Here is a 22,378-nt window from a genome sequence, read left to right as displayed (position 1 = left end):
GTCACCTGGTAGAGCTCCTGGATGTCAAAGGCCAGAGGTAGAACCTCTCAGAGCTTCCTCTTGTGTGAAAACTAGGGAAATGACATTTGCCTGTCATGAAGGAGAGGATGTGGCTTCCAGCTTAATCACCAAGGCCAGGCTCCCACTTGTCTCTGGCCCCAGCATATCACAATGACCCAGGGCTGGGGCCCAGCAGAACTCCTAGGCTCAGGACACTGTTGTTATGGGGGAAGGAAGACAGGCTCAGGTCTGAGCTGGGGAGCTGAGGCTGATCTTCCTCCAGGAAAGGGACAGAGCTGCCCTCAGGAGCCACCCTTCTCTTCCAGGAGACCAGGAAAAGTGAGGTGACACCTCTACTCTTGGAGCTTAGTGTGTGGCTCATAGGAGGGTCTCAGAAACTTTTTAATGAAGATACAGAGCACAAACGAAATATGATCTTAAAGAAATGAAATATGAACTTAAAGAAAATGAAAAGTAAATGAGAACTGGGGGCTTCTGGGTAGAATCTTTTTTGATTTAAGTTACATTTGAATGTTACTGTGTTTCTCTCAAATAAAAGTTGAAGATACTTTACATTAAAAAAATGAGGGGAAGAGGAGGAGTGAGAGAGGAGAGAGAGAGAGAGGGTGTGTGTGTGTGTGTGTGTGTGTGTGTGTGTGGTAGCAATAGGGAGGGAAAACGAAAACAAATAGAAAAATAATGGAGAAACATAGTGTCTTCCATGGTGGATTCCTTTTCTAGGATTCTTTCTGAGCTCGTAGGTATGACTTGTTTCCAGGCTCTTTTGGAAGAAGGGAACAGATGCAGAAAACTTAAAGCTATAGCTCCAGAAGGTTCCACTGAGTTGGGATAATTTGGTGACTTTCTGAATTCGCATTTATAGCCCTTTGTTATTACAAATATATTCCTGTGTATTTGGGCATTATTTAAACTACCGGAAAAAAATTAGCTGTACTCAGCAGGTAAAACATCTCTGACAGAATAATGTTAAATTAAATAAACAATGTCGAATGAGATCTGTTATTACCTGCTCTTTGGTCATGCTTGGGCATGCAGTCTGAAGGCTATGTCTCTAAGTAGATCATAAATCCTTCAGCTGATTTTGCTTCTTAAAATTCTAACTAGTATCTCTCCTCTAAGGTGGAAATCTGTTCCTCATTTAAATCTTTAAATCTCATTTAAATCTTTAAATCTCATTTAAATCTCCAAAGTTGAAGTCTTTTGTCTTCATTAAATCTTATCTTTGAAAAGATGAGAAAGTTTGCATTACAACAGATCATTTTTTTTTTTAAGATTTTATTTATTTATTTGACAGAGATCACAAGCAGGCAGAGAGGCAGGCAGAGAGAGAGGAGGAAGCAGGCCCCCCACTGAGCAGAGAGCCCGAGATGCGGGGCTCCATCCCAGGACTCTGAGATCATGACCTGAGCCGAAGGCAGCGGCTTAACCCCCTGAGCCACCCAGGCGCCCCACAACAGATCATTTTTAAAAGAGAAAATCCACTTGCTAGAAAATGAGAGAGTATTAAGAATAGAATTCTGCCAGAGGAATAAATACTTGAATCTGGTGAATCCTTCCATTTTCATTGATTTTTATTAACATCACTGTCATCAGTATGACCTTCAGGTGTCTCTGTGTAGAGTTTCTTGCACTCAGCTCTGTGCTGGGTGAAGAAAGACAGAATAGGGTTCCAGCACATGGCTAAGACTGTAGATTAATCCTCCTTGATTGCACATTGCTTATAAAGATATAATAACAGGTAGTTTTTTCTGTAATATGAAAGAAAGTCTCTCAGGAGAAAAAATATATATAAATTCATAGATAATATCTTGCCTTCATGAATATATTGAATCAACTCTTGCCTCTGGACATATCTCATACCCTGTTTTATAATTAACTTATTACACGGTTTTATTTCCTGTTATTTCTAGGGAGATATGAAGTCTATCAGACGAGCATAGACTGGAGTCCCGTAGAACTGAGGTTTGGATCCTGACTTTGATATTTATTAGATATGCAGTACCCGAGCTTAGGTGTCTGTAGGAATTTCAGACTTCCTATATGCAAATCTGAACTGAGAGATCTGTTTTTGCTTAGGATCTATACCTTCTTTCGTATTTTTTATTTCCAGCAGCACCTGACTGGAATCAGAACTCTGTAAATCATGATAGGCTTAGTCGTCTTAGTCTACCATGATTTTTCTGCAAGTATAACCTTCAATTTTCCCAGTGACTGCGCTTTCCCACTACTTTTGTCTTCGTGTCAACCCTGTTGGGTGCTCCTTAGACGGCCTTCTCACTGGCCGGTCACTGTGACTCCACTTAACCATTGATCTCTCCTCCATAATGCTGCTCTCGTGACCTCTCTAAAATACCCGTCTGACCAGGCTCTGCTTCTCAGGGCGCTCCTCGTTGCCTCCTTGCTGCACACGGGACAAACGCCAAGTTCGCAGCATTGCCCTCGTGTCTCTCTTACGTGGCTCTGGTTGTCCTCAGCCCTGATCAGTAGGTTTCCAGCCACTTGTGTTCTTGGAATGGGCTGAGATCTTTTAGGCCGGCACCTTTCTAACACTTCCTCCTCTATGGGGAGTCCCCTCTACAAGTTTCTAGAAATCAACAAAAAGCCCACAAACAGAAACGAAGCAAACAACAACACATCTTGACTATTTAGATGTACTGTTGAGTCTCTGGGGAGATTTTCTTATCCTGCCTGCACTAACCCTTTCTGCAGTTTGCACCCACACGTGTGTGTGTGTGTGTGTGTGCGCACGCTCTTAAGAAATAATTACTGTAGAAAGCAGTGGTCTCCCACTTTTTCCTGAAATCCTTAATCTTGGGACCAGAATGAAATTTATTTTTATTTATTTTGCTCCTGTCTTCTTGGTGCCTACACTTGCTTCTTACATACCGTGCAGTCCTGGATTTCCCTTACGTCCCAGACTCTGTGATATAGCTACCACCATCTTAGCTCTGACAGTAGTCCCTCCTAATACATGTCATCTCTTCGTTTAAAAAAGTATGTCGGCTCTTTTGTGTAAGTCTCTAGCCCACACTTACTCCTGATGGGCATGTAGTTGGTTGTGGTACAACAGTGTTTAAACTCTTGAATCTCACTGTTTCTGTACTTTAACTGCACACCCTACCACTCTTAATTATCCTTTACTGGGGAAAATAAGCACTGCACACTTGTCTTATGTAAACATTTTGGAAAACAAACTCCTTTATGAAACGTGGTAATTATTTGACAAGGTTGAGCACCAGTGTAGTTTCTGTATCCTGTCTTATTCCGGGTGTGGACATACCTGTGGTCGTGTGCCACCTCTGTGAGAAAGGTGCTGCTGATTCACAAGGTCCCTGTGTTTTGAGGAGGTTATACTTGGGAGGAGATGAATTGTACCAACTCCATGTAGTACAATAATGTAATGACAATCCAGTGTATGCTAGTTGAGTGGGGCTAGGGTGGTGGAGTGTGATCACCGAACATGAATCACTCTGCTTTCAAGGGGATGCAGTCAGGACACTTACCTAAAGAGGGCTCTTACCTAAATTAAAACCCAACTGTAGACCAGTCTTTCCCAACTGATACATTATGACGAACTCTTTGGCGTGCTGCGGAATACTCTTGATTCTCTTACCACTCATCTTTTTTGCCTCGGACAAAAGGGGAAAGATGGTAGCCACCATCGTGCAGAAAAGGAGCCTGTCTACATGTATGGTATAGGATCAAGAATTATTTGGACCACTTCCTGTTAAATAAGAGTAGGAGTCATCTCTGCGGACACTACTCATCTCTTCCCTCCTCTGTTACTGTGGTAGGTTTCATAAACTGTGACACAGACTACAAATTGACATTGCAGCTTGAAGCAGGGATTCTGGCAGGTTTTTTAAAAGCATGGTGTGGTGTGGTGCTGTTTCATGGACTCGGTAGTGCCAGACACATCAGGTGAGCCCTTACTACTTAGAGACTCCCAAGAGCTTCTGAATGATCTGCATGGAGTTCACATGTGACAGAAAAGCATGAATCTAGGAACAAAGATCTTCTTGTCAGTATTAAGTCAACAATGTAATGTCTCTCTGGCCTTGTTACACTTGCAATATACCTGAAGCTGTGCTGTGGCTCAGCAAACTAGCAATGAGCCTTCACCATACCTAGGTGTACTCGTTAATTTTTCTTCTTGAGAATAATGAGTGACAAATTATCCCTGGGACAAGAGCATGGGTCGTCATTGGTACCATTATGATTAAAAACTACAAGGCCAAGAACATTTACAGGCATTAAGTGTTATGTACTGAGCTAAATATGTCATTATCACTGGCTCTTGAATGTAATTGTGACATTTCACCAGATCACCTGCAATGACATATACGACAGCAGTTTTCCTTTTGGCTTGTCAGAATCAAGTTTGTGGTGAAGTCCTCCATTTTTCCTATAAAAGAATGAGGTGTACCATCGTGAGGATGACTGCTGTCATTGAGAGCAATTGTGCCAGGTAAGATAGGTTTTCCTAGTCCCTGATGTCCCTCTGTGTTCCTTGGAGCATCGCGGGTTTATACTTATCAAAGAGCCTGGAGTTCCATGCTATGTTAAGAGGTGAAACCCCAGGTCTGGTCTTAAGCAGAGAGCTCTCTTGACGTGGCTCCTGCCCTCTGCCCAGCCTATGAAGCATTCCATCTGCCTCTGTCTGTGAGGAGGCAAACAGCCTCTGGGGCTGAACCGGTGGGGTCAAATAATGTTCTCACCATTTAGTGTAATTAACTCCAACCACCCGTCTGTTGCAAGCCCCAGTGCAGCCAACACAAGCAAGAGTAGGCCAAGAAGAAATTTCTCCTCATTATTAAACCTAAGTCTAAGCACTTGTCTGTCTGTAAAAACAGAGCAAAGGGAGGAAAACTGAAACCAGTGCACGGGGTCTGAGGTTTCAATAAATGTCAGGGAGCGTCAAGTCTGTTTAGATTGCAAATTATTGCTGGCTGACGGTCTTACCATTTTACAACTAGAGATTGCTGTCATGGGGGTGACGTGGTGGAGGGGAGCCTCTCACATCACAGCCAGAGGGGAACAGAAGTTACCAAATACTATAACAATCATAAAACATTACAAGAGGGACTTTAGTATTTGCTAAATTTAGTCTTTCCTTAATGCACATCTCAAGAAACAACAGCCCACAACACTTCAGTCTTCCTATTGGTTTTGATGAAGTGTTGGATTTGCCAAAGATTGAGACCTCATTTCTCTGGTGTAACCATTCTAAATTTCCCTTCACCCTCTCCTCTGCTCAGACACTTTGAACATCTGAGAGTGATAAAGACGCCTAAATGTTTCAAGGTGAATTAATACCTTACTACATATCCTGGAGAAACACACACCAATAATTTGAGGGGTGGTTAAGACTGTTTTTCAAATGGATTAAATGAGTGGGCAATTACTGATTAAAATAAACCCAAAGCACGAGCATTCCAGCCCTATGTATGGATGAACATTGGTCAGCTGCTTTCCATGGGTGGAAAGGCTTTTCTTGTGAAACGCATACATGCTTCGTGGTGTTTCTGAGGAACTGTTTCTGCGGAAGTATCAGTACAAAATACTGATATATTTTTTAAATTTTTAAATTTATTTTCAGCACAACAGTATTCATTATTTTTGCACCACACCCAGTGCTCCATGCAATCCGTGCCCTATATAATACCCACCACCTGGTACCCCAACCTCCCACCCCCAGCCCAAAATACTGATATTTTGTATTCACTTTTCTTCTGACCAACACCTAATGAAGATCTATTGTGTGCCAAGTACTGAGTTAGATACACTGAAAACCAAGAAAGTGACAGTCCCCCTTGTCCCTGAACGGAGAGTCAAGTGTGCTTATTTTAACCAGGGTTCTTTTGGTTTCAAATCACTGAAAAATCCCTCAAGTTAACTCAAGGCCAAAGGGAGAAACTTATTCTAAGGTGCAGTGGGATCTGTAGATCCAAGAGAAAAAATGACAGCAGGACCACATAAAAGCTGGGAAATAAACACTAAGAAGCTGTTAGAAATCCGATTACTTTCTCCAAATCTCTAGTTGCACCTTCTCCCCTTTCTCTTGCAGGTGGGATTTAATTATTCTTCTTCTCTGTTTCCTAGGATTTATCTTTTTTTTTTTTCCTTAACTCTGGATATAATTAAATAAGTCTTCTCAGGCAAGCTTCCCATTTGAATTAACTAGATTTTGTAAATCCCAACACAGAATTTATGGAAGAGAGAATTGGATTTGTCCAATGTGGGTCAGGTGTAGATCCTTGGCAGTTACTCTTGAGTAAAAGAAGTAAGATCTGAAATGTGTGGCTTAATGCCAAGCACATGAGGTAAGCTGAGTCTATTGATATAGTCCATCGATCTGATTTCTTTTTTTTCCATCTATCTGATTTCTATAACTGATACATTTAAAATGCCATAAGAATGAGGTTACATGTTAGAGATGCCATAGAACTACTCTGAGATTTTGAGGACGACAGAGTGAATTAGTCCATGTCTGAAGAAAATCTAAGAAATGAAAATTGATTGCGGTCTCTGTCTCACTGTCACATGAGCTGTGAAGCTCTCTCTTGGTAGTAGCATGACAACTTTCCATCATTTATTATCTTTCATAAGGATCTAGGTTATGCCAGGAAGAGCCAGAAATCACCTGCCATGGCACTGCAGCCCACCTCACAGGTGGCCTTGAACTAGAGTAGAGGAGGGAATTCCGGCCAGTGAAACTATGAGCCTTCTATCTTCCTGTCCACATTTTCTGGGAGGCTTGTTGATCTGAACTCAAATTCTACTCCATTTCCTGGGGAACAGCCAACACTATGACCAAATGACAAGTACCAGACTGCCTTAGCTGGGGATCCCAGAAGCCGAACTTAAGTCAGGGATTTGAGTGAAAGTATTTTATTTGGGAGATGACAGAAAATACCCACAGAAGATTGAGGAACATAGACAAAGAAGGGAATGCAGCCAAGAAAGAGTGTGTTACCAAGCCAGTTACAACTATGGATAAATGGAGATTAACTCACAGAGGGAAACCAGGGATCAGTGTAGAGCCTGTGACTTAGAGTCATCCTATAAGAATGAGGTCACTAGGGAAATGATAGACAAACTCCAGTCAGTTTTATTAATTGAGGGTATTCCCAGGGTTTTGTTTTGAAATACTCTGACAACTCCAATTTGCCATGCCAGCCGCGGAGCACCCTCCAGAAAGTAATGGGGAGCCTCTGGGCAGAGAAGTGCAGGTGCTGGCAGTTGTGCCGAAGTGGAAAGTGTGAGATGTTGGTGGGCACTGGCGTAATGTCGTACGGGCTGACCCTTGCTCGCACCACTTCTGACGCTGGTACGCCCTGTCCGTTTCATTCTGTCTTACATCGATGCTTTGAGGCGGTGACCAGATGCAGTTTATTAAATAATTAAATAAAATACTCCAAATGGGAGGGGTCACAGGGTAAACCACAGTCAGCTCACTTGGTCTCAAGGCTGCACTTGACCTACGTTTTCTTCCTTCTCTTGCACACATTTCATATATTCCTCATTCCTGCCCCATGTTTCTACTGGTTGCCCACCGAGGAGAACCTCAGAACCTCTTCCCTAAATATCAGAACCCTTACCAGGCTCCTGTCAGGCTGCTGTCGTTGAAACTCCTGCAGTCACACGTTCAGTCTCATCTCCAGGCGTAGAAGCACCAACAAGCATTCAGTTCCCCGAGTTCAACAACATGTTTTGACCCCATTTTATAGCATTAGTTCTCTGTGATAATCACTCTTACCAGTAGGGTGGCAAAACATACTCCAGGTGCAAGAGAAGCCCCATAAGGAAGAAAAAAAAAAAGTAGGATTTGGTCATTGGAAGCTGATATTGTGCATTGAAATAATATACACCAAGACATGAACAGGACAGGGACAGGATCTGCTACCCAGGCAGAGAGGAACACTTCGTGAAATTTTGCTAAATGAACAAACATGGATGTTTGCATAGAGATGATTCATGACAAGGAGTTTTTGGGAAACTGTGTATATAGATGGGCTTCTCAGTAATGACCCAATATTTAAAATTACACTGAATGTGATTACTCATAAGAAGATTCCAATAAAGGGACCCTGATTTAAACACAGGGCATTACTCATGCTGCTATGGAAAAAGAAGGGGTGACATTGTTAACTGAAGTGATTGGCTGGCTGTCAAGGGAAAATGTGTCTGGGACAGACGTGGATGGCACTTGGGAGTCTGGGGTGAGTCCTTGCACCACTGAGGGAGGCCACAGAGCATCAGAATTAAGAGCAATGGCAGATACCAGGCTTTTCACATCCAAGTCCTGGCCTTCTGCAAGTCAGGTCAAGCTAAGCTCTGCTGCACTTATGAACCCCACAGTTCCAGCCTTTAAAGCAATATATTTCTCAGTATGTCACAATCCATGCAGGTCTTTAGAGTTTTAATGATGTACTAATTTTTTTTTTTTTTTGAACAGCTGTGCATTTCCTTCACCTAACTTCCACTTCCACCCAACAAAATTCTACTTAACTTCCAGATTCTTAATGAGATTTTACTCTTCCATGGGACATTCTGTTCTTCCCCGTTCCATTACAGGAAGCGATTACTCCGTCCTCTTAACTCTGTGAACTTTACTTTGCGTTATTACCTATTAAATTCTTTGGTTGTTGATTTTTTACTCTGCCCTCTCTGCTTTAGGATGGGGATGTGCCTTAGACATTATCATATCAGTCAGAGAGAAAAAAAACACATAATAGCAAGTGTTTGTTGTATAATGAGTATAGTTTTAATGGCAATCTTATATAACTTTTGCTTAAAGAATCTGTACTTTTAATGTGCTGAGTAGATAATTTTTATTCTACAACAGGCCATATAAATCTTAGAGTGAACACAGTGGTACGGCATAAGGAACACCTGTGTGTGTGTGTGTGTGTGTGTGTGCTCGCACATGCACACGCTGGCACTTTTTCAGAGTAGTGCTGGCACCTGTCTGTCAACATCAGGGAATATTTCCATCTCTCCTCTTTCATTTGCCAACAATGCTGCATGTCAGAGCATGTGTTAATCCATATGATTTGTCCCCCGCACTTATAAATCTGCTTTTGTGCAGATATATAATTTTGTACTAGAATTAAAAAAAAAAAAAAAGGCAAACCTTAATTTTCTTCTTTTTCATGGTACCATTTTTTGGTCCTGGAATGTGATGCCTGTGTGTATTTCAGTACTATTGTGCTGACTCTTGCAGTGTGAGTGTTTGACAATGATGGCCCGTGACTAAAGACAGAACCAACATGGACTTAGCTGCACAAACATTTCCGCAGGACCCAAGGGAAGGTTGATCTGGGATGTTCTCATTTCTAGTCGTGTTTTGGGTTGGTTGTGTTGTTTTGAAAGGGGTTGAAATACTTCATTTCTGTCCTCTTGGCCTTCAAGTTCAGAGCTGATTTCATCGCTGTAGTCATCCCGGCTTCGCTCAGCAGCTCACATAGGTACAGCAGTCACTGCAGTTTGTTTGTTTGTTTGGTTTTTGGTTCAAGAACTCATACAAAATATTCCTGATAAATGAGTGTGAATCCTCATCTCCTCGCCTTCCTCATCCTGGTTAATCTGGAAGTAACACCAGTCCTGGTTCTCCTTACGGTTAGCAGCTGTGCACAGCCAATCACGTGGACTCTCCTTCAAATAGTGTTTGGTGAGAGGTTTCAAAGATCTTTTGGGGGAAAAAAGCAGCTCAGAAGTTACAGCGATCCTGCTCTTGTTCCTTTCAGTGGTTACAACCCTTCCACCGAGATTCCCAGGTTTGCCATTTGCTGGGATCCTCTCTTGAAGAAACGGCTCAACATTGGCAGCGTCCGTGATTCCATCTTCTACAGAGCGGGTGCGGTCAAGGGTAAACTTCAGAACCTGCTCGGGGTTTTTGGCCCCCCTTTGCCACAAGTTTTTTCACAGGCACCATTGGGGGCAGAAAGGGCAGTCATCACAGTTTTATAATTTATAATTAGGAGCACAAGCAAATCAACACAGAACACACATACCCGTGGATATTGGGTACACCGTCACCCACAAGTGTGCCTCCAGGATGTGGGCATACTTAAACACAGCATTTTGTGTGAAAGTGTATTCAGTTTTGTTATTCCATCCTGTCGTGTGTCAGATTTTTTTAGAAGCAAAACCTCTGAGGCTCTCCTACCTTCATAGCATGCTCTCTGGTTTATAAACAAAAAAAGACAAGGGGGAAGTTACATGTTAGAGTGAAAATATGCCTGTGTGTCCTAACATGCACATAAACTGGTAAAGTGGTAAATTTTAGAGCTATAACTAAGGATTTCTCACCAGTAATCTTCTAAGAAGGCCCCTCTGTGTTTCCCGATGGCAAAGAAGAGTAGCCAAGTTTCTCTTGTTCAGTATCTTAACATGGGCTCAATTTTGGTACAGCGGCATGCAAATCTGATGCTTGTGAATATTGCTCGACTGGCCAAGCAATCGAGCATAGCGAGTTGCTTATTCAGCATGGGGCAGACCCTTATAGAGGCCTCGTGTCAGGAGGGTGACTCCTCAGTCTCTTTATGGACTCCTCTTTCTTGTGACCTCTCATGCTTGGATTCCTGAATGTCCCCCAGGTAATAAATTCCTTCTTTTTTCCTGACCGGAAAGAAATGTTACTGCACAGTTTTTTATTTTTTTTTCCCAAACCAGGTAATTTAAAGGTTTTAGCAGAATAAAATGTCTCTGATCCCATTTGATTTGAGGCAGTTCCATAAGGAGAGAGGGAACAAAAAGGTGAAATGAAACCAAAAAGAAAAGGAGGAGAAATTAACCTTTATTGAGCAACTACTATGGCACATACTCTGACAAGCACTTTACATAAGTCCTGTCTTTATACTTCTAACTTCTCCATGAAGTTTCTGTTAATTTTGTAGATGAGCAAGCTCAGAAAAGTTAAGCAATTTGGTCAAAGAGTAAATTGGAATTCAACAATTATTACACTACCTCTCACCCACTGCTACCCCACTGTTTGAACATTATGATCTGCTTCAAAGACCATATTTTTTTTTAAAGATTTTATTTATTTATTTGACAGAGAGAGATCACAAGCAGGCAGAGAGGCAGTCAGAGAGAGAGAGAGAGAAGGAAGCAGGCTCCCCGCTGAGCAGAGAGCCTGTTGCGGGGCTCGATCCCAGGACCCTGGGATCATGACCCAAGCCGAAGGCAGTGGCTTAACCCACTGAGCCACCCAGGCGCCCCCAAAGACCATATTTTATCAGCACGAAAATATTCGGCTGACACACAAAATAACCAGACAGAATGATTGGCATGATGAAGAAAAGTAGCTTATGGATTGACTTCTTTACTCCTCAGCCAGTGGCTCTTGCATTATACATACACACGTTCAAGGCTTGGCTGGACATTCCAGAGTCATCTCCCCACTGCTGACCTGTAGCCTTCTCTGCTGTGGTGTCCCTCCAGTGGCAGTTCCAGTGCCAGAGTTGATCCATTGAGTTTTCAAGGATGCTGAGGATTTTCGCTCATTCAGCAGTCTTTTAGCAAGTGTTTATTGAGTTCTTTATCAGGCAGAAAGTACTGAGTACTAGCAGAAAAAGAGAGTTCATTGCAGATGGTACTAAGGAAAAGACTTTAATGAAGGGTCATCTTAATTATATGCGGGCAGGGTTACAAGTAAAAATCTAGAGAAGATGCAGTGCCCAGAGATTAGGAGCATCAGAAAGTCATTACACCCCCCACAGTGGAAGGAATTAGGAAAGAGCATTTACTGGAGGAACAGGGTCCTAGTAGGAGCTCTCTGGTTGCAGGAGAGACAGCTCCTGCTGGAAATTAAGGACCAAAGCAGTGATGGGTCAGGAAGGACTACCACAGCCCCTCTCTCCTCTTTCCCTCCACTACCTTCACAGTGCCTCACATTGCCTTACATTGGCGGAAGCACCCAGAAGCCATCTCATGATGGATGCAGCTCATAGGACTTTACTTTCAAGGGCACAGAGCACAGAGGGCTGAAAATGGACCTGGGGTGATTTAGGGATGAAGAATTACTTGTTTAAGTGCCCCCAAAGGTCTGGCTCTGACTTAAGCATTAAGGATGGAACAGTGAACAAAATAGGCAAGATTGTTCACGCAGGGGGCTATGTTCTAGTGCAGGATGGAGACAAAATAGGAAAGCAAAAAAAAAAAAAAAAAGATGGATGTTGAGGAGAGCCATAGTATGTTCCATACTGTGGGACCAAGGAGAAAATGAGGAAGCTGGGAAAGGGATTTTGAAATGTGGGGAGGGGAGGGTTTTAGATAGGGGTGGCCAGAAGTGCCCCTTTTCACCTTGAAAAGGTGACATTATCATAAAGACCTAATATAAAGGAGGGCATGAGCTGTACTGGGCGAGGAGCATCACGGGCCATGGGAACAGCACGTGCAAAGTCTTTGAGGAAGGGGGGAGGCTGGCCTGGTACCGTGTAGCTGCAGACGAGTGAGGAAAGAGGCAGGTGAGATGAAATCAGCGCTTGACTCAGAAGGTCTCCTTGACTCATGGCTTCTCTCGGCATCTAATGGCTTTCCATTTGTGTTTCGTCTATGACCAGACACTGTACAGAGGAGGAGGTAAAATGCTGATAGCAGAGAAAAAGAAGCTGAGAGATGCCATGACTCATCTATCACCAGTTAGCATGGGCCTGGTCTCTTGTGCTCGGCCAATTACTAGCACGTCCTCTGTTTATAGGTTGGTTTCTGTGGAGTATGATGCACACTCCTGTTACAACGAACTCTGGCCACTGTATTAGAACATACGATAGACCGCAGCAACCGAGGCACGAGAGGCACTTTAGAAAGAACTGTGGCGTTATTTAAGCCTTTCCAGGAGAATCCATGAAGTTGGAGAGCCCTGGACTTCTCCTGTACCCCGAGCCCTTTGGGTCTTCTCCACCCTCTAAAATAGAGTTTAACTGCAAGTTATAAATATATTAAATGTACATATGAACTCCTTATGACTGGCCACCATCACCTCTCATTTAGATATTATGTGTGTGTGTGTGTATTCTATGTGCATATGTGTATATACATACGTGTGTATATGTGTATATATGTATATGTCTGTATTTTTCTATCTACACACACACACATAAAGAGAGATACATATCTGTTACATAGAAATAGATATCTCTTTAGTTTTAACTATATAAATGTCCTTGCCAACCTTTTTTTTCCTGATAAATTCCTGTTTGACCATCAAGATTTCACAGCTCAGGGGCGCCTGGGTGGCTCAGTGGGTTAAAGCCTCTGCCTTCGGCTCAGGTCGTGATCCGAGGGTCCTGGGATCGAGCTCCGCATCGGGTTCTCTGCTCGGCAGGGAGCCTGCTTCCTCCTCTCTCTCTGCCTGCCTCTCTGCCTACCTCTGATCTCTGTCTGTCAAATAAATAAATAAAAATTAAAAAAAAAATTCACAGCTCAGATATCACTTCTTCTGCGCAACTTTCCCAGATAAATCCAGGAATCTTGGCCAGACTCTTCATGATCTCATGGCACTCAGTTCAGACGGATGTTAGAGAACTGTTGATGCTGATGTATGGTTTATCTCTTTATAAGTCAATGATCCCAACTAGATTGTGAGTTTCTTATGGCCAAACATGCCTTATATTCTTTTGTGCTCCTGTCTTAACAGGATATGATACATCAAAGTTGCTTAGAATGGACTTTTTTTTTTTTTTTAAGAACAATTGAAAAAAAATTCTTTTCACTATACAGTAAAGTTAACCTTCACTTTTTCCCCTTTTGGTGTACAGTTCTATTAATTTTAACACATGCATGGATTTGCCTAACACCATCACAATCAGGATTCTGAACAGTTCCATCCCCCTAAAAATTCCCATTATAGTTACAGTCTCTTCCCCACACCATGGATCTAGAACAGCCTTTTTAAAGACAGATGAAAGATAGATGAAATGAGCAAGCATTATTTAGAATACACACACACACTCACACACACACACACACACACTTACATATACATGTATCTATGTATCTATATATCTTAGATCTCATTACATGTATATTATTAAATATATAGGGATGATGTTAAACATGAGTCTGCAGGCCTGGTATCCTCAACAATTAGATCTTGGGCAGTGCTATGAAACTGGTCCTATGTTTTAACTTACTGAAAATTACAGAAACAGATACCCTGAACATAGATAATTTGTTGTGGCCCAGGAAACAATCACATACTACTCCAGCTTCCTTCAGATCCAGTGGCCTTGGTGAACTTGTCATCTGGGAGGTCTTTGTGATTTTATCTTATCTCTATTTGAGAGTCATAAAGATGAGTAACTAAAATGTGGTTAATAAACCCCAGCTGGGCATTTTCTACGCGAATAAACACACCATTTTTTCTATTGTTTTTTCATGTGGAAATGATGAATAGGACTCACAACTTTTGTTTTCATTATAAGTAGAAAAGTAGAAATAATATCAAGTTATGATACTTGAGGTTGTTATAAAGTACTTTAGAGACACCCTGAAAGTTTCAAATAATTATAGCTCCAGTAAAATTTTTATGGCTGCCTGTGGATTTTCATGATCAAAGAAAAAGTAAACAGAGAACACTTTTAGGCTGAAAGATATTCAGACCCTTACGATTTTCTTGCTTGGCCCTACCTCTATTCTTAAAAGAGTGACTAATAGTTTCACAGTGTAAACGCACCCATATTTGAGATTAGGTAATTGAGTGAAATTGATTCTTGAATCTAATCTTCATGTGCCCCTGGCACGCTGCATAATATATTATATTGGTGATTAAAAATACAGTGACCTAGGTATAAGGGAGGGTCCTCAGAAACTTCTAGTTACCCATTTCATTCCAATTTATTCCATAGATTTCAGCTCTGTGTTTTTTTTTTCTTTTGCTAAAAAGTACATTGTTAGTACAAGTACTGGACATTGAAGAGAGCTATAGATTAGATTTTAGTACAGTTAATATTATTATCCTGGTTTTAATAATTGTACTGTAGCAATACAATAGAATGTCCTCAGTTTTAGGAAAAACAGTGTATATGAGTCATGAAGCAAACATGTCTTTTCAAAAAAAGATTATGTGTGTATATACCTATGCATGTGCCTGTGCATATGATGTGTGTACCATGTACACACATATACATGTCATTGGTTATATATGTATCCACAGACATACATGTGACTAGATAAATATACACATTTATGCATGCATACATATATGGGTCTGTGAAACACATAGACATTGAATATAGATACATGAAACAAATATATTTCATGCATATACAGTGTATGTTTATGTACACCTGAATGGATGTACATAAGCATATGTTACCAATTTGTTTTATCAGTAAAACATGCTTTACAGGGGCGCCTGGGTGGCTCAGTGGGTTAAAGCCTCTGCCTTCGGCTCAGGTCATGATCCCAGGGTCCTGGGATCGAGCCCCGCATCGGGCTCTCTGCTCAGCAGGGAGCCTGCTTCTCTCCCTCCCCTCCCTCTGCCTTCCTGTCTTCCTACTTGTGATCTCTGTCTGTCAAATAAATAAAAATAAAAATATTAAAAAAAAAAACATGCTTTACATTTTTTGTTTTACACAAAAATGTTTCCACATAGGGATCTAAGTAAGGAATGTGCAAGAGTCCTTTACACTGTGTTAAAACTATTTGATATGTGTGAAATCACTTCAAAATTAAGAAATCAGAGCCCTTTATGGGTGCCTGGGTGGCTCAGTTGGTTAACCGACTGCCTTTGGCTCAGGTCATGATCCTGGAGTCCCAGGACGGAGTCCCACCTCAGACTCCGCTCTCAGCAGGGAGTCTGCTTCTCCCTCCGACCCTCCCCCCTCTCATGCTCGCTCTCATTCTCTCTCTCATTCCCTCTCAAATAAATAAATAAAATATTAAAAAAAAGAAATCAGAGCCTTTTAAAGTATGCTGAAAGTGCTTCATTCTACCATGTGTTCTGGAATCATGTGCAAGATTGAATCCACATATGAGGATTCAGCTTTGCGCTAGGGAAAGTTGTGTTTTTGTGAGACTCCGGTTGGATTTCTAGTTCCAGTGAGCAATTCTGTGAAAGGTGTGTAAGGAAGAAGAGTGAAAGAAGCTTATGCAACCCAAAGTAAGGAAAAAAACATATATTATATACACCTAATTCTGATCTAGAGTGGGTCCACTCATATTTTCTAATTGAGATAAAGTTCACATAACCATTTTAAAATGTATAATACAGTGGTGTGTGCAAATGGTGCACACTGGCAACATTGCACGACCACCACGCAAGTCAAATTCCAAAACAGTTTTATCATTTCCCAGCACCCCTCACCAAAACCAAACCAAACCACCCCCCCCCACACACACATTTCTTCATTTCTTGTTAAACAGTAACTTCTTAGTCCTTGGCTATCATCAGTCTGCTTTCTGTCTTTATGCATTAACCTGTTCTAGTTATTCCACATAAATGGACTCATATGCTCTGTGGCCTTTTTTAACCCAGCTTCTTTCACTTAGAATAATGTTCTTGAAGTGCATCCATGTTGTAACATGTATCAGTAGTCTGTTGCTTTCTGTGTCTGGGTAATATTCTGTTGCATGTAGATACCACATTTGGTTTATTTATTCATCCATTGGTGGGTATCTGGATTGTTGACACCTTTGGTTACTGTGAATAGTGCTGCTATGAACATTTGTTTACAACTATGTGTTTGAGAACATGTTTTCAACTCTTTGGTGTATATACCTAGGAATGGGGTTGCTGGGTCATATGGTACTTTTTTGTGTAGTTTTTGAGAAACTGCCAAACTGTTTTCCCACTGAATTTTTATGTTATGGGAAGGCACATGAACTTACCATACAGAGATAATCTTTGAATTTAAGCAGGTGTTTTTTACATTCAGTACCTTTTTAAGGGCATGTCTCATACAGGCATGTCCTGTAAACAGGACCCGAACATCTCACTTCAACTTGTACTAAGCACTCAAGGATTTCTTATTTTGGTATCAGGCAATTTGTGGTAAAATGAGAAATTTCTTAAGAGAGGTATAGATAAGGGAACGTGGAATTATATCGCTGTTTTTAAAGACACAGTAGAGAAAAACAAAATGCTCCATCCGGAGTAGAGTATGGCGGCGGAGCTGAGTGGCTCAAGTTGGCTAAGCATCTGCTTTTGGCTTAGGTCATGATCTCAGGGTCCTGGCTCAGGTCATGATCTCAGGGTCCTGGGATCCAGCCTAGTGTCCGGCTCCCTGCTCAGTGGGGAGTCATCTTCTCCATGTGCACCTTTCCCTAGGCTCATGCTCTGTCTCTCCCTTTCTTTCTCTCAAATAAATAAATAAAATATATTTGAAAAAAGGAGTGGAGTATGAGGGTTCTATACATCATCTACCATGTTTTCTGAATTTGCAAATATGCTTGCTTTCTGAGTCATTTTAAGAGCCCCACAGGGAAATCAATAGAAGCATCTTTTTAAAAAAAGATTTAATTATACATTTTTACAGAAGTATAATTAAACATACAGTGTTATATTAACTTCAGATTTATAATATAATGACCCCAAAATTCTATTACTCAGTGTTCATCACAGTAAGCATACTCCTGATCCCCTTCACCCATTTCATACATCCCCCCACCTACCTCCTTTCTGACAACCACCAATTTGTTCTCTGTATTTAAGAGTCTTTTTTTGTCTCTTTGTTTCTTTGTTCTGTTTTTTAAATTCTACATATGGGGGCACCTGGGTGGCTCAGTGGGTTAAGCCTCTGCCTTCGGTTCAGGTCATGATCTCAGAGTTCTGGGATCGAGCCCCACATTGGGCTCTCTGCTTAACAGGCTTCCTCTCTCTCTCTCTGCCTGCCTCTCTGCCTACTTGTAATCTCTCTATGTCCAATAAATAAATAAGTAAATAAATAAATAAATAAAAATTCAAAAGATAAAATCTTAAAAAAAATTCTGCATATGAATGTAATCATATGATACTTACCTTTTTCTGCCCGATTTATTTCATTTAGCATTTTACCCTCTAGGTTCGTTCATGTTGTTGCAAATGGCAAGATCTCATTCTTTTTATGGCTGAGTAATAACCCATTGTGTGTGTGTGTGTTTGTGTGTGTGTGTGTGTATCACATCTTTATTCACTCATCTATTAATGGACACTTGGGTTGCTCCCTTATCTTGTCTATTGTAAATAATGCTACCAAAAAAAAATAAATAAATAAAAGGAAAAACAAACCATAAAGATACATATATCTTTTTGAATTAGTATTTTTGTTTTCTTTGGATAAATACTCAGTAGTAGAACTACTGGGTCAAATGGTAATTCTGTTTTTACTGTTTTGTTTGTTTTTTTTTTTTTTTTCCCGAAGAAGACACAGAAATTGTCGACAGACACATGAAAAGATACTTAACATCACTCATCATCAGGGAAATGCAAATCAAAACCACAATGAAATATCCCTTCAAACCTGTCAGAATGGCTGGAATCAAAAAGACAAGAAATAATAAGTGTTGGCAAGGATTTGGAGGAAAAAGAACCCTCGTGCATTGTTGGCGGGAGTGTAAATCGGTGCAGCCGTTGCGGAAAACAGTACGGAGGTTCCTCTGTACACACATCTTAGTCACACTTCACATGTTTCTCAGTTTGGTCTATTTTCTGTTGTTTTAGAGTTGGCCCCAAGTTGTATTTGTTGCTCTCTTAAAGTTGCCCCCACCTGCAGTCCATCTTACCTTCTTCTCCTGACCTCTAAAAGAACAAAAGATAAATATTTTCTCCCTGAGGAGATAAAGTATGTCCTACATGCTTGAGCCACAGCCTTCTTAATCTTCATTTTAGTCTCTTGCTGATTGCACTGATCTCCCCAACTTCTAACCATAGGGCAATCCTAGGATTCGTACCTGAGCCTCATCTCTACTTGTGCACTCCCTAGAAGTCACTCACTTTCATGGTTTTAGTGTATCCCATACAAAGACAACTCTCAAGTTTTTATCTCAAGCCAGGACTTCTCTAAACTCTGGAGTTCTCTGTTTGCACAAGACTCTTCTACTTAGGGGTCCAACTGACACTTAAAACCCAATTTGTGTAACACTGAACAACTGATTTTCTTTCCCAGCCATGCTTTTCTGCTTCTGTCTTCCCTGTCTCAGCTGGTGGACACTTACTGGTTAGAACCCTAACCAAGAGTTAGGGTTCTTCTCACTCCACACATCTAATCTGCTAGTTAATCCTATTGACTCTGTCTTCCAAATAGATTCAGTTTCCAACACTTCTCCCTGTCTTTTTCCAAGTCCCTGTCATTTCTCACCCGGATTAGTGCAATACTTTTCTAACAGGTCACCCTGCTTGGTTATTTTTTCAGGTTTCTGATCACCTATGATCTTATCAGTGAAGTCTTCCCAACAACTCTATTTCAAAGAGTATCCCAGCAATCCCTAATCCCATTCCCCACTTGTTCTTCTATCAGCTTCACACCATTGGACAAATATCACAGCATACTTTCTATATTTTATCTCTCCCTGGAGTGTGAGCTTCAGAAGAGCAGAGGTTTTTGTCTGTTCTTTCTCTCTTCCTTCCTTCCTTCCTTTCTTTTCTCTTTCTTCTTTCCTTCCTCCCTCTCTCCATCCATCTATCTATCTATCTTTCTATCTGTCTGTCTTTTATAGCTAGAGCTGCCCAGCACATGATAAAGACTGACTTAAAGTATTTTTAGGTGTATGAACGAATGGTAGTTAGGTCTAGAATACTTGCAAAGTCGTCTTTGTGATAAACAAATTCACCTGAAATTAAATTAGTATGGTTAAGAAACCAGTCATGTTTTGTTTATTTAAAAATATTTTAGAGCCAGAAGATCCTCAAAAAACAGGAGACTTTTGTATATGAAACATTTTCAGAGCCAAAAGATACCTCCCTGAGAGACTTAATTAAAGGGTGCCGACTCGGGTTGATCTGTGGCCTTCAGCAATAGGCTAATAAACACACTTCTGAACCTCCACTGAGATATCCCTGGACTTGGTGCCTATAGCTTGGCAACGTCCTTGTGTCTTTGCAACACACCACTGGTGTGACAACTGGCAAGTTTGTTCAGTCCGCTTTGAGCTTAAGCTGTAAATTTGTGACGGTGGTAACCGTAAGGAGCTCACGAGATGTTGGTGAGTGTCAGTGGAGATTTCAGACATGGATTGTAAAATCCCAAACATGCTACAAGTATAAGAGGCCTGAAAAACGTGTTGTAAATATAGGGTGAGGACCTATTCTCAGGGTAAGAAAAGACACATAAAAATTATTAAGTTCAGGGGCGCCTGGGTGGCTCAGTGGGTTAAAGCCTCTGCTTTCGGCTCAGGTCATGATCCCAGGGTCCTGGGATCGAGCCCCACATCAGCCTCTCTGCTCAGGGGAGTCTGCTTCCCTTCCTCTCTCTCTGGCCGCCTCTATGCCTGCCTGTGATCTCTGTCAAATAAATAAATAAAATAAAATAAATTATTAAGTTCAGTTCCATAATTTGCTTACCACATAATTTTTCTTTACTATCAGTTTTATTCAAAACTGGATTGGAGGCGTTGTTTTTGCCTGTTGGAGAGAATCCTTTAGGCAGCCTGAGAACAACATGAGGATATTCAGATCCCAGACATCACTCAGCGGTCTCTAAATGGGCACGGCTTTTCAGCTACCACTCAGATGAGGGCTACTCTCCTCTTCTTCTGGTTTTTAAAAATCAATCTAGCAAATGCCCAACAGGTGGCTAAAACAAAACGCATAAGGATGGGTCGAAGTTTTCAGGATATTGATACTGATCTAGGCCTCAGATCTGCTTTGGGACTTAAGTGTGAATGTCCACACTGACCAGGTGGGCTGTATTTTCTTCTCTCCCATCACTGTCACCATCCCCTGCCCATCAATGATTATCATCTCAGGGCCAAGAATCTAGTCAGCAGTCGATATAAGCCATTCCTTTTATACTTTACCGAAGCTCTGTGAGGTCAGTACTATTACCCTTTTTTTATACAGGAAGAGATTGGAACTCAGGGGAATAGCATTGTTTTTCAATACGGAGACGACTGAATCAGACCTTATATTCAAATCTGACTTCAGAGCTCACAGTTTTTGTTATCACATGAGTCTCTTACTTTTATTTACTTATTTTTTTTTACGAGTTAGAGAGGGAGAGCGCACACAGTAGGGGAAGCAGCAGGCAAAGGGAGAGGGAGAAGCAGGCTCTCTGCAGGGAGCCTGATGTGGGGCTTGATCCCAGAACCCTGGGAATATGACCTGGACTGGAGGCAGACACTGAACCAACTGAGCCACCCAGGCATCCCTTCAAGTCTCTTCTACTAGTCAGCTCCTTTATTTTGTAAGCCCACGTTGGTAGTGGAGTTCCCTGAAGGCAGAGATTCTTCAAAAAAAGGTTGGGGGATGGGTGGCAAAGAAAAAAAAAACAGAAAGTAACACAATACAAAGATTAAGACTTGGAATAGAGGTATTTCTTACATTCTTATCACAAAGTTTTCTTTGGACATAGGCCTACTCTTTCCTGGTCTTGCCTGATTTGTTAAGGCTTTGGAAGATGAGGGTGATCATTGCCCTGGCCTCCTGTGGGTTAGAATTTAGTTGGAGTATTACTTATAAGTACTTGTTACTGTGGACTCTTAAAGTGTCTACAAAATGTATTATCTAAAAATAAAAAGTATTCTCAGATCCCTAAATACTCAATAAATAGATCTGATGGATATAGCCTTTGTGTTTCTTTCAGACTCTTGGTAAAACCCTACTGGGCTATTTGTTCCTTTTACACATGCTGTTCAGCACTGAATTAAAAGAATGAGAAGCCTATATATATCATGGCCCAGCTTCTAGCTCGCCTCTGGCCTGGCTGGTTCTTATTAATGATTCATTTCTTTTGACAGGAGCGGCAACATTTCAGGACTTCTTGGGTGGAAGAAAGTTGGCAGAGAGAAAGTCCACGGTGAGTAGTTAAACATTATATGAATTAATAACCCCCATCAATAGTTTAATGGATGAAATGCATTGATTGCTTTGAGAATTATGCTGAGGTCTACAGTAATAAGCAGAAATGTCTGATTTGACATCTTTTTTTTTTTTTTTAATATGTCTGCAACGTAATCTACTACCAATTACACAACAACCCCACCGAAAGAGTGCTGAGTGGTCCCACTACAGTAGTAATATGTTATAAAAGCTCAGGTTTCAGGACAATTAGCTTCTGGCTGCAGTTTATTACCCCATTTGAGATTTAAAACATTTTTTTTTCCATTGCATTCCAACAATGCTTATGTGTCTGGGGCTAACACTTTAAAACAATAATGGAATGGCAAATATCTGTCTGGCTGGAGTTTGTTCAAGAAGGAGGGTGTGTATTAA

General features: G+C 41.2%; 1 long non-coding RNA gene across 1 annotated transcript in view; it reads left to right on the top strand.

The window, feature by feature from the left end:
- LOC309852260 overlaps positions 1 to 21,963 on the top strand; it is a 172,698-nt gene extending 150,735 nt beyond the window's left edge. The window contains exon 3 of the long non-coding RNA XR_014305141.1: positions 21,904 to 21,963. This is a non-coding gene — a long non-coding RNA (uncharacterized lncRNA). The remainder of the gene's footprint in view (positions 1 to 21,903) is intronic.
- Positions 21,964 to 22,378: the final 415 nt, after the last annotated feature.

Source organism: Mustela nivalis (genome assembly GCF_964662115.1).
Source record: "Mustela nivalis genome assembly, chromosome: 17".
Taxonomy (NCBI): Eukaryota; Metazoa; Chordata; class Mammalia; order Carnivora; family Mustelidae; genus Mustela; species Mustela nivalis.
This window is presented reverse-complemented; position numbering and strand designations above follow the sequence as displayed.